The sequence below is a fragment of the Caretta caretta genome, chromosome 15 (assembly GCF_965140235.1).
Source record: "Caretta caretta isolate rCarCar2 chromosome 15, rCarCar1.hap1, whole genome shotgun sequence".
NCBI lineage: Eukaryota > Metazoa > Chordata > Testudines > Cheloniidae > Caretta > Caretta caretta.
In genome coordinates, this window is record NC_134220.1 from 12,271,425 (window position 1) to 12,284,266 (window position 12,842).

At 41.4% G+C, this 12,842-nt stretch overlaps 2 protein-coding genes and 1 non-coding gene across 3 annotated transcripts in view; 1 reads left to right on the plus strand and 2 right to left on the minus strand.

The window, feature by feature from the left end:
• Positions 1 to 12,842, minus strand: part of RSPH14 (radial spoke head 14 homolog) — a 224,302-nt gene that overhangs the window by 165,830 nt on the left and 45,630 nt on the right. The window lies entirely within an intron of this gene.
• The window catches only part of GNAZ (G protein subunit alpha z), a 156,084-nt gene that overhangs the window by 129,829 nt on the left and 13,413 nt on the right, over positions 1 to 12,842 (plus strand). The gene's annotated exons all lie outside the window — the stretch shown is intronic.
• Positions 1,629 to 1,702, minus strand: TRNAI-AAU (transfer RNA isoleucine (anticodon AAU)). The gene has a single exon. It is a non-coding gene; the product is annotated as a tRNA-Ile (tRNA).

Consider the following 12,842-nt stretch of genomic DNA (forward strand, 5'->3'; position numbering starts at 1 on the left):
GGCAGGGAGTAAAGATTAATTCACCTTCATGTACCCAGTTCCCTCCTTCATATACGTACATGCTTACACATACCCTTCCTCCTCTAAATTAATGACATTTTTATTACTTCACATATGACACCAACAGGTTTACAGAGATTATACTTAGCAACATGTCTGTATTCATTACAGTTTATGGCATGGTTTTACCTCTAATTCTTTCTTCCACTATAGTCTCTAATAGAGGAATTGATTTTTAGAGACAATGTTATAATTCATTATAAAACACCCAATAAACCAAAACCTCTTAAAATGCAATGTTCTGTTGGCAGAAGTGCTTTGGGAGATGGCAAAAACTTTACATTAGTATTATGCACTTTTTTCACAGGCAGTTAAGAGAAAAAGCATTTCAACTGAACTAACAATTGCTTGCCTGACTTAATTATGCATTTCTGAATTCAGGGAAGGAAGGAAAGCGGGATGCTTAGTTGGAAACAGACCTATGAGATTTTAGTGTTCAGTTATTTGTTGTGGCAAGGTTTTCAGCATGAAATGTACTGGATAAAATGAAAAGGAGTACTTGTGGCACCTTAGAGACTAACCAATTTATTTGAGCATAAGCTTTCGTGAGCTACAGCTCACTTCATCGGATGCATTCAGTGGAAAATACAGTGGGGAGATTTATATACACAGAGAACATGAAACAATGGGTGTTACCATACACACTGTAAGGAGAGGTTTCAGAGTAGCAGCCGTGTTTGTATTCACAAAAAGAAAAGGAGTACTTGTGGCATCTTAGAGATGAACAAATTTATTTGAGCATAAGCTTTCGTGAGCTACAGCTCACTTCATCGGATGCTTTCAGTAAGGAGAGTGATCACTTAAGATGAGCTATTACCAGCAGGAGAGTGGGTGGGGGGGAGGACCTTTTGCAGTGATAATCAAGGTGGGCCATTTCCATCAGTTGACAAGAACATGTGAGGAACAGTGTGGGGTGGGGGGGGAGGAGGGAAATAACCATGGGGAAATAGTTTTACTTTGTGTAATGACCCATCCACTCCCAATCTTTATTCAAGCCTAATGTAATGGTGTCCAGTTTGCAAATTAATTCCAATTCAGCAGTCTCTCATTGGAGTCTGTTTCTGAAGTTTTTTTGTTGAAGAATTGCCACTTTTAGGTCGGTAATTGAGTGACCAAAGAGATTGAAGTGTTCTCCGACTGGTTTTTGAATGTTATAATTCTTGACGTCTGATTTGTGTCCATTTATTCTTTCACGTAGGGACTGTCTAGTTTGACCAATGTACATGGCAGAGGGGCATTGCTGGCACGTGATGGCATATATCACATTGGTAGATGTGCAGGTGAACAAGCCTCTGATAGCATGGCTGATGTGATTAGGCCCTATGATGGTGACCCCTGAATAGATCATAGAATCATAGAAGGTTAGGGTTGGAAGGGACCTCAGGAGGTCATCTAGTCCAACCCCCTGCTCAAAGCAGGACCAATCCCCAATTTTTGCCCTAGATCCCTAAATGGCTCCCTCAAGGATTGATCTCACAACCCTGGGTTTAGCAGGCCAATGCTCAAACCACTGAGCTATCCCTCCCCACTAAAGAGCAGAAGCCACACACTCCATCCAGCACACGGAGTGGCCAGCATGGGGCTTGAACCCATGACCTTGGCGTTATTAGCACCACACTCTACCCAGCTGAGCTCGCCAGCCCACACAAATACTGCATCCAGTATTCAAGATATGTGGACGCAGTTGGAAACGGGCTTTGTTGCAAGGATAGGTTCCTGGGTTAGTGGTTCTGGTGTGTGGTTGCTGGTGAGTATTTGCTTCAGGTTGGGGGGCTGTCTGTAAGCAAGGACTGGCCTGTCTCCCAAGATCTTTGAGAGTGATGGATCGTCCTTTAGGATAGGTTGTAGATCCTTGATGATGCGTTGGAGAGGTTTTAGTTGGGGCTGAAGGTGATGGCTAGTGGAATTCTGTTATTTTCTTTGTTGGGCCTGTCCTGTAGTAGGTGACTTCTGGGTACTCTTCTGGCTCTTTCAATCTGTTTCTTCACTTCAGCAGGTGGGTACTGTAGTTGTAAGAGTGCTTGATAGAGATCTTGTACGTGTTTGACTCTGTCTGAGGGGTTGGAGCAAATGCGGTTGCATTGTAGAACTTGACTATAGACAATGGATCGTGTGGTGAGGTCTGAATGAAAGCTGGAGGCATATAGGTAGGAATAGCGGTCAGTAGGTTTCCGGTATAGGGTGGTGTTTATGTGACCATCGCTTATTAGCACCATAGTGTCCAGGAAGTGGATCTCTTGTGTGGACTGGTCCAGGCTGAGGTTGATGGTGGGATGGAAATTGTTGAAATCATGGTGGAATTCCTCAAGGGCTTCTTTTCCATGGGTCCAGATGATGAAGATGTCGTCAATATAGCGCAAGTAGAGTAGGGGCATTAGGGGACGAGAGCTGAGGAAGTGTTGTTCTAAGTCAGCCATAAAAATGTTGGCTTACCGTGGGGCCATGCGGATACCCATAGCAGTGCCGCTGATTTGAAGGTATACATTGTCCCCAAATGTGAAATAGTTAGGGGTGAGGACAAAGTCACAAAGTTCAGCCACCAAGTTTGCTGTGATATTATCAGGGATACTGTTCCTGATGGCTTGTAGTCCATCTTTGTGTGGAATTTTGGTGTAGAGGGCTTCTACATCCATAGTGGCCAAGATGGTGTTTTCAGGAAGATCACCGATGGATTGTAGTTTCCTCAGGAAGTCAGTGGTGTCTCGAAGGTACCTGGGAGTGCTGGTAGCGTAGGGCCTGAGGAGGGAGTCTACATAGCCAGACAATCTTGCTGTCAGGGTGCCAATGCCTGAGATGATGGGGCATCCAGGATTTCCAGGTTTATGGATCTTGGGTGGTAGACAGAATATCCCAGGTCGGGGTAATAGCTCACCTTAAGTGATCACTCTCGTTACAGTGTGTATGGTAACACCCATTGTTTCATGTTCTCTATGTATATAAATCTCCCCACTGTATTTTCCACTGAATGCATCCGATGAAGTGAGCTGTAGCTCACGAAAGCTTATGCTCAAATAAATTTGTTAGTCTCTAAGGTGCCACAAGTACAACTTTTCTTTTTGTGAATACAGACTAACACGGCTGCTACTCTGAAATCTGGATAAAATGAGTTCAATGTAAACAAATGAATTGAGCTTCTTTAACCACATCACTTTTATATCTGTATACCTTTGATATGAACATCTGCTCAGCAGAAACCACACCCAACAAGGTGATGCCTAACTGGGTAACTGTGATAGTTGAAGTTGACATCCCTTGTTTTGGGTTTCACATTGTTCAGGACAATGTGCAAATGCCCTGTTGTACAGATGGACAAAAGCAGTGCCCCAGAAATGTCTCAGGCAATTCTCCATTTGACACTGTAAGGGGCCAAGGGCATAGGCAGTCTTGTCTAATGGTCGCAGTTGGGCTGAGGTCTGCCCACCAGGGATGGAAGTTGCCGAGCCAGAGTTAAAGGAATTGCAAGTCCAGATTCTGTAAACAAGAGTCAGAGTCATGGTCAGGCTGGAGTCAGAGACCAGAAGTCACAGGTAGTATCAGTTTAGAATCAAGAGGGAGGAATCAGGGTGCAAGTCAGGCTGGAGTCAGAGACCAGAGATGAGAAGACAAGGCAAAGTCCAACATAGTAACAGGTCATGATCTGTGCAGTTGCCAAGACAACTACTTGGGGTTAAGTAGGGGCACTTGGCCAATCAGAGGACCGCAGGGTACTGTCATTCTGGGTCTCATGGGTGGTACTTCCTGGGGTGCCTGTTCTCCACAGTGCTTTCTGGGTGTGTGTCTGCAGGGCCTTCCAGTGACAGACACTGTGGGAATACCAGCCACCCCAAGCTCTGCAGACCTGGGTTCTAGTCCCCAGTAGGGTGCCAGGTGTCCAGTTTTTGACCGGAACACCTGGTTGAAAAGGGACCCTGCCGGCTCCAGTCAGCACCACTGACCAGGCTGTTAAAAGTCTGGTCAGCAGCACAGCGGGGCTAAGGCAGGCTCCCTCCCTCCTGGAAGCAGCGGCATGTCCCCGCCTCCAGCTCTTAGATGTAGGGGGAGCCAAGGGGCTCCGTGCGCTCCCCTGCCCCAAGCACCAGCTCTGCAGCTCCCATTGGGCAGGAACTACTATATGAAGAAAGGCCACAAAGATTTAAGATTAAGTTTAGAAAGAGATGACAAATAAGAGAACAAGATCAAGGTGTACACACTAACGAATGGCATAGGGAAGGCAAATCTATCTATTTAAGGTACTGGTATGGCCCCCATTACTGAAGTATTTCAGCACCCCACATTCTTTATATCCTCACAACAGAACTTTGAGGTAGGGAAGTTCTCTTATTTCCATTTTACAGATAGGGAAATGAGCCAGAGAAAGACTAAATGACTTACCCAAGGTCATACAGAGTGTATGGGGAGAGAAGGGAACTGAACCCACATTTCATGAGTCATAAGCTAGCATTCTAACCATTGGACCATCCTTCCTCCATCAGCCCCTCCTATTTACCCTTTCTCACAATTCAAGAACAAGATGACATTCAGTGAAATTGATACAAAGGAACATTTAACACAATTAAGCTATTGAACTCATTGCCATCAGATACCATTGAGGCCATTAGTTTAGTAGGATTAAAAAAGGATTAGATATTTATATGACTAATGAGAACATTCACACTTACATTAGATGGGAAAAAAGTAGAAGAAATATTAATCCTCATTCTTCAGCGCATAAGTCAACACCCAAGAGCTGATGGAGTTAGGAAGAAATTTACCTAATGGGGAAGTTATTACATTATTGTCCACTACAATGTTGTTTGCTTTTTTTTTTTTCGGAAGCATCTGATACTGGCCACTGACAGATACAGAACACTGGAGTTGGTTTGATCCAATATGGCAATTCTTATATTTCCAGATACAAATTACCTGAGTACCACTGATGGACAGGGCGATGAGATTTCCTTACTTCCAACTCCTTTGTGTTTCTTACATGGAAACCATTTCATAGACTTATAGACTTTGAGGCCAGAAGGGACTGTCATAATCATCTAGTCTGACCTCCTGTACATTGCAGGCCATAGAACTTCATGTACCTATGCCTCTAGTAGACCCATAAGCTCTGGCTAAATTACAGAAGTCCTCAAATCTTGAATTAGAGACTTCAAATTACACAGACAGTACCATTTACTGTAGTTCAGACCCGCAAGTGACTCATGCCCCAGTGTCATGAAGCCGAAAAACCCTCAGGGTCTCTGCCAATCTGACCTGGGGGGAAATTCCTTCCCAACCCCCAATATGGTGATCGGTTAGACCCTGAGCATGTGGACATAACCCACCAGTCAAACACCTGGAAAAGAATTCACTGTAGTAACTCAAAGCCCTTCCCCTCTAGTGTCCCATTTCCAGCCATTAAAGATATTTGCTAAATAGCAATCATGGATGGCCCATATGCCATTGTATGCAATCTCATAGCATCCCCTCCATAAATTTATCAAGCTCAGTCTTTGCCCCTTGGAAGGCTGTTCAATCTGGAAAATTGTTTGGTTTTTTTACTTTTTGATTTGCCAAAATTTTCAGTTTTGGTTTGATGCGAAACATTTTTTTCTTCGCAGAATTACCAGCTAACTGAAAAGTCCACTATTCACCACAGCTCTATTTGCAAATATTCTTACAAATAAAATCTGTTGATACCCTTCATTGGTATTCTTAATCTTTTATGCACTTATTCGGGAACATTCAGGTGAGTGACTTGGTATATACAGTGTTCGTAGGAAGAAAAAGCATTGCATAGGATAGTGAGAATTAATATCTGCAAGAGTATTTGCAATGGAAATGTTCCTGTTCCTGTTCTGAAATGGTGAACTTTTTGTGGGTTGGAAATAGAAAAGAGAAGGAAAGAGTGGAACTACTTCAAAGAAACAGATGGAAAAATTAAAAATAAATAAAATGAGGAGTAGGTACAGAAGTGATGTGCAACCTGGCAACCCACCAAGAATGGCAGCAGAGCGGTCACTAGCATACTGACATATCAGGTTCAGGGCAATAATTTATGATGATCAACTGTTATGACTACAAAGGACTTCAAACACAGAGAACATTCAAAGGGCATGTGGCTGCTGGCATTGTGAGAGCACATGTAGGAGCAGTACCACGTCTGCTGAATATGCTTCAGCTATTTTTGCTACAAGGAATGTTGTGCCTGCTCATGCACTTGATGTATGTCTGACTTCAGATCAGAAGGTTTTGTGTTCGAATCACATTGAGGGCATGTTGTTGGCCTTTGTTCCTCTGTATCTTGTTGGTGGCAGCTTCACCTCCGAAGGGTGTGTGGCTCTTTTCTTTCCACTTGATGTTATACTGGATTCTGCTAGTCCTGTAAAGAGTACTGTGCAGGGACACTGAATCCAGTTCCCTATATGACTGTGGTGAATGGTTTGTCCTGTTATGTGATGATATAGAGACCAGTGGATTCAATACATATACTTGACAGATGTATAAAAAAGTATGTTCTAGATGCGACGATATATTTAGCTGCTTTCCAAACTGCCCCAGCCAGAGACCTGGCATTCTGGCAGTTAATCAAGACAGACAGAAAGAGAGGTGACTGCATTCTTTTCAAATAGCATTGTGCACATGTCCAAAATATGCCACTTTGCATCACAAAAGAAAACTGAATATAAAATCAATTAAACAGCAAATATTTTTTTTCTCTCTCCCTCAGATAGGAAAGAACATAAGTACTTTTACATCTGGGATCTGTGCAGGCAATTAAATAAAATGTTTTCTTGTGTGATAAAAGCCAGGGAAAGACTTTTAAATGTTCTAATATTCCAAGACTCTGCTTATCTCCTGCTGTCTCTCTTGCCCTAAAATGTTCTGATCTCTTCATGCAGATAATCAAAGTCACAATGATTCCTACAGGCACAGCTTTTGTTTATAAAAGGTTAGATGATCCAATCATAGAACAGAAACAAAATCACATGCCTTAGATGATGAATTGCACAATGCAAATAGCAATTAAAGAATACTTGCACCAAACAATTTGTGTGCAATCCATAAACTGAAAATGATTTGCACAAAACCATGTCATGGTTATAAATAGCAATAAAATAAAATTTGTAAAAACAAGAGACTGTTCAGAGATAATCCAGAAATGCGGAAAAGTACTGTCACAGAGCCACAGGACTGGTGCTATGCCCTCATCTTTGGAACAGTCTCTAGGAGTGTCAGATCCCATACGGGTCTCACTCTTCCTCCAGCGTAAGCCACATGGCTTCATTGCCTCCTTAGACTGGACCTCTGGGTTTTCAGGATTCCTGCTTCATACCATGATCTCCACGTTCCATACCACGTTCAGAGAGCCCAACTGAGACAGACTGCTGAAGGAGACATGTATGCTCTTCAGGGATTAATGCAGCTCACCAAGCATTTGTAGTGACCCCAAACAGCATTGTCAAAAGAGTTGGGTTCATTAGTCAGCTGGAATACAGCACAGGAAGCCCTTAGGGTAGCATACAGAACTAAAGGTTAAAGCATAGTCCAATCTGGTTAGCCCAGAGCCCAGCCAAGCTGTAGTGAACCCCTTTGTTCAAGCTCAGCCTATCTCTCCATCTGACCTCTTTGGTCTGACTCCAGGTAAGAGCCCCAACTCCCTCCAGCAGCCAACTCATATCTCACACCTCTCCAGTCCTCTGTTCTCCAGCTGAGGATTGTTGCTCTAGGCTTGTCTAAACTTAAAACAGTGCAGCTGCAATGTTCTAGTGCTTCAGTGAAAACACTACCTATGCAACAGCAGGGCTTCTCTCTTCAATGTAGGAAATCCACCTCCCCAGGAGGCAGTAGCTAGGTTGACAGGAGAATTCTCCCGTCAATTTAGTGCTGTCTACACCAGGGGTTAGGTCAGTTTAACTCATTGTTTAGGGATGTGGCTCTTTCACACCTCTGAACAACATAGTTATATCGACCTAATTTTCTAATGTAGGCCTGCTGAGAGGTGGTGAAATCTTCCCTGTGGGTGGTTGGTAGGTGTCAATGTCCTGGTGACTGGATTTGCCATTGTCTTCTCAGATGCTCCATTGCTACAGGGACTAATGCCTAGACAGCTAGGTTACACTCATATCTGTGTCTCTTAGCCTACCCTGAGAGCACACAGTCCTTTTCCACCCCATTGTAACAATGCAGCATATGGGGGAAACTGAGGCACACACAGGCTTCATAAAAATACCACAGAAAATTCCTACTTCGTCACAAGGGCGTGAATAAATTATTAATTTAGAAGTTTTCACGGAGGTCTCATCAGCATAATGAATTCAGTTGCCCTCTTGTTGAGAACAGATTCTCAGAAACACAGGATTCTGTTACACTCACTCGAGGAGCCAAATGAAGTTCCTAATGCAATAGAGCATACTTGCTAACAAATTGCACACAAGATGGAGTGCAGTGTGAGTACAAGAGATTGAATTACATTGATGCTTGGGCATTCGACCTGGTTCTTCCAAGGTGATTGCACTATTCTTTGGGACATTACATCTTCCTGCACAGGAAACACAAGAGAAGCTCCTGCCCTGAGCAACACAGCATGTTGTAAAGGAAGAGGTAAAGCTTCTTTAGGCTCTGGGGAGTGCAATTAAAACACCTCCCAGGAAGAAAATAACCTTCCGAAGTGTCCATTAGTTAATTTGCTTTTTATTCATTTATTCTTATCTTCTGCTAAAAGATCAGAAAATCAATGAGGGCAACAAACATGGTCATCAGCAGGGAAATCAGTAGGTTCGGAAGAAACCATAATGCTTCTGACTGTGGAAGAACTTTTAGTTCTTAGGGGTGAGTCTAGGCTCTTTGAAAGAAACTGTTCTATGAATTGTTTGAGAAAATCCAGTTGTAAACACAGATTGATTTACTGTGCCCTTTGGGACAATCGGGAAATGCTAGTAGCAAAAGCCTAGCTCCAAACTCTACACCAGATCCTTCCAATAACTGTTTTTTTCCAGTCTGAAGAAAATAAATCCAAGTTAAGACAATATACTAAACCAACTGCCTGTACTCTTAATTAGTAAGCCAATCACAATGTGCAAAACTGCTTACCATCTCGCAGACATACTCTTCCTCTCTTCAGAAATCAACAACTTCATGGTGAAAGAATGTTAGCACAAATTATTAAATTACCCAGGGTCTGCGTGTGATACAAAATGAGGGCAAGGGCAACAAAGAAGGGGAATTTGGAACCGCACCCTAACACTGCCACATTAATCATGCCTAGTTACTCACTCTGCACCCTTCTGCTGTCTCATGCCCTATTCAGATCATTCTGCCTAATTTTAATTAAATTTGGTATGTGAACTAATTAAAGACATATCAAAGCATGTGCAATCTCTTGAGCAGAGAATATTGATTTGAAAAAAAATGTATTCGTAATGGGACATGATTGCTTTTCTTAATTTAACATGCCAATATTACAAACTCATTTTATGTGAAGGAAAAGTGAAAATGACACAAACTATATTGAATTGTACAAATAGATTACAAAAATTAGTGAAATGAAGAAGTCAATTAGAAATATTCAGGGTCAGACAGATACATCTGACTGCAAGACACTGGCGAATGAATCCTAAAGTACAGCCCTTTGAATATCTGCATCTCTATAGAGAAGCTTAACATTGCAGCTCTTGTACAGGTTATAAGTTTAACCAATTTTAAACGTCATACTTGTTTCATTTACTTTTACTCTTTTTTAAGGTTAAATTCAACCACTGTAATAGGGATTTACAAAAGGCCTTCCATTATACTTAAGCCCCTGGTGTGTTGGCATGCCAGGGATACAGGAACACAGAGATCCTCTGCACCCCATGAGTACTGCATAGGGAGTCTCTGTGCCAGTTCTGACCTGGCAAATGTGGAAGGGGATGTTGAAGGTGAAAACGTGGAAGAAACTCCAGTATCCTCATATTCATGATTACAGTGGTGTAAAACACACAAAGGGTATGGTCAGTATTTTAACAATAGGTTAGAAGATTAGTTGCAGCTCTGCAACTTTTCATGGTTTGAAAGGTGAATGCTATTCTCCCAACCCTTGCAGAACTGTCTTTGGTATTGCACTAGGAGGAATGAATTTCATATTATGTGATTATCTAACATAATATTAGTGTACACATTTGAAATTTATTCAGAGACCTATTCACTAGATCAATTCCACAGGAGACATGCCTCAAGGTTTCCTTTTAAGATGTACCACAGATGTTCAAACAATCACTATGTGATTGTTTCAGGAAATCTGGTGGTTGTTTTGTGGGTAAGTGTGATGAAAAATACAACTCATGATTTGGCACAGGGCAGAGAAGTGCAACACAAAGACAAAAGTAAATAGCAGCAAATCACACATGTTGAGAAGTGGGTAGTTGCCAATACCTTCTGAAGTAGAACTGGCACATAAAGAAATGACCTTTTCAATGAAAAACAATGACATCATGGGAGCAATGCAAGTTATCAATCTTCATTTTATGGTTTTCCTGGAGATGAAATTTCCACATCCTATAAAATCTCTGCAACAATTATTTAAAGTTTAACTTACTATACTAAGCAGAGATTTATCCATGAATGGACTCAGTTTTTTAGTTCCAAAGAAAAATGAAGACCAGAAATCTAAAAATCATCATTAAAGAATTTTAAATATAGATTTGCTACTGTGTTGGTCTAGTTTTACACCAGTAGAGCTCCATGAAATTAGCTGAGATGCACCTACATAATCAGTGCAGTGATGAATCGGATCCATAATATTCAACTTCACAGAGAACGTTCAAAGCCAAATTCAAAGTTAAACTCCAAAGTAATAAGATTTTATTTCTCACAATCTGATCAAGATGTCATGACAATGCTGAACTTATGCTTCAATTCTATTCCTGGCTCTACCACAGAATTGTTTGACTGTGGGCAAGTGATTTCAACCCTGAACTTCATTTCACACATCTGTAATGAATAATCTGTAATACTTAACAATTTCACTGAGTTTTTTGAGGCTTACCAAATCAATGTTTATAAAACATTTTCATAATCATAGATAGAAAGTGCTATTTAAGTAAGTGTAAAAAATTATTATAAAATCTAGATTTTTCATTCAGGGTGTATGTGTTTTTTGTACCCAGATGTGGAAGTGTGATTCTGCAGCAAGGCTTCACAGCTCCACTAAGATTCTTGACACACGTTAGAAATCTGCTTATGCAAATAATTTTCTTGCAGGAGACTCATTTGTTTCAGGTTGAAGCAAAACTATAAAGGAGATCAGTTTACCAAGTTGTTCTGGCCAAATTTACCTCCAAGAAATATGCTATGGTGATTTATTTAGTAAGGCTTTACCATTTGTTTTTGTGGAACAGTTCATGGATCCAGAGGGATAATATTTGCTGGCCCAAGAGATGATTTTTAGGCAGAAAAATTACTCTGATTAATGTCTAGACATTTGTGAGAGATTCTACTAAGGACTGTTTTGCATATGTGTAGTATTTCCACTATTTTGTGTCCGTGGTTGGTATAGGAAAACTACAATTGTATTTTGAATCCGAACTACTCTCATTAGTGAGTCCTCTTTCCAAATGTGCTAACACAGAACATGTTGTGTAAAGACCTTGATTTTATTGATCCTTGGTTATGTTAGAACCCAAGAGAGCTTTTACATTTAGTTCTGCATTTCACTGGTGTGTTTATAGATTTGTTTTTAATCTAATTCCTCTAGTCACTGAGTGGATGCGTGAGATAAAGCAGATGGGATTAAAAGATTATGTATTTTAATGCTTTTCTATGAATTTTGCATTGTTTCCCTCATGAGAACCCAGGTGGTGTTTAACCTTCCACTTCCCAATGTTTTTTTACTTAGTTTTGTTTATTTCACTAAGTACATTCTACAACTGAGAGATTAACTAATTCTCAGAAATGTCGGTTAGCTTGCTAAAATATGTTGAAAGTGAACCTACAGTCTGATAACTACTTTTGCAGCTGCTCAGAAACTTATGAGAGACTCTATTTATTGGCATATGAGCTCTATAGGCTAAAGGATGTCCACTGATGTAATACAGCACAGCCACCAATTAGACCAGGAATATTTTTTTTCTAAAACAGTAGTCCCATAACTTCAAGCTATTACTGAAAATATTAGATTAAAAATACCAAAATTTAGGATACAGCTCTTATGATCCTAAATTGCTCCAGGGGCTCCAACTGGTTCCCAAATCAGGGGAGCATAAAGATGGCAAAAATCCATTTGATTTGAGGATTAAGATCATCATGTTTAGCTATTGTATCTTTTGTATTCAATGTGGATTAGCATGATACCACTTAGCCAGGGAAGAGTATAAAAATATTGCTCGGGCATGTAGGAATGATATCAGGAGGGCCAAATCGCACCTGGAGCTGCAGCTAGCCAGAGATGTCAAGAGTAACAAGAAGGGTTTCTTCAGGTATTTTGGCAACAAGAAGAAAGCCAAGGAAAGTGTGGGCCCCTTACTGAATGAGGGAGGCAACCTAGTGACAGAGGATGTGGAAAGCTAATGTACTCAATGCTTTTTTTGCCTCTGTTTTCACTAACAAGGTCAGCTCCCAGACTGCTGCGCTGGGCATCACAAAATGGGGAAGAGATGGCCAGCCCTCTGTGGAGATAGAGGTGGTTAGGGACTATTTAGAAAAGCTGGACGTGCACAAGTCCATGGGGCCGGACGAGTTGCATCCAAGAGTGCTGAAGGAATTGGCGGCTGTGATTGCAGAGCCATTGGCCATTATCTTTGAAAACTCGTGGCGAACCGGGGAAGTCCCGGATGACT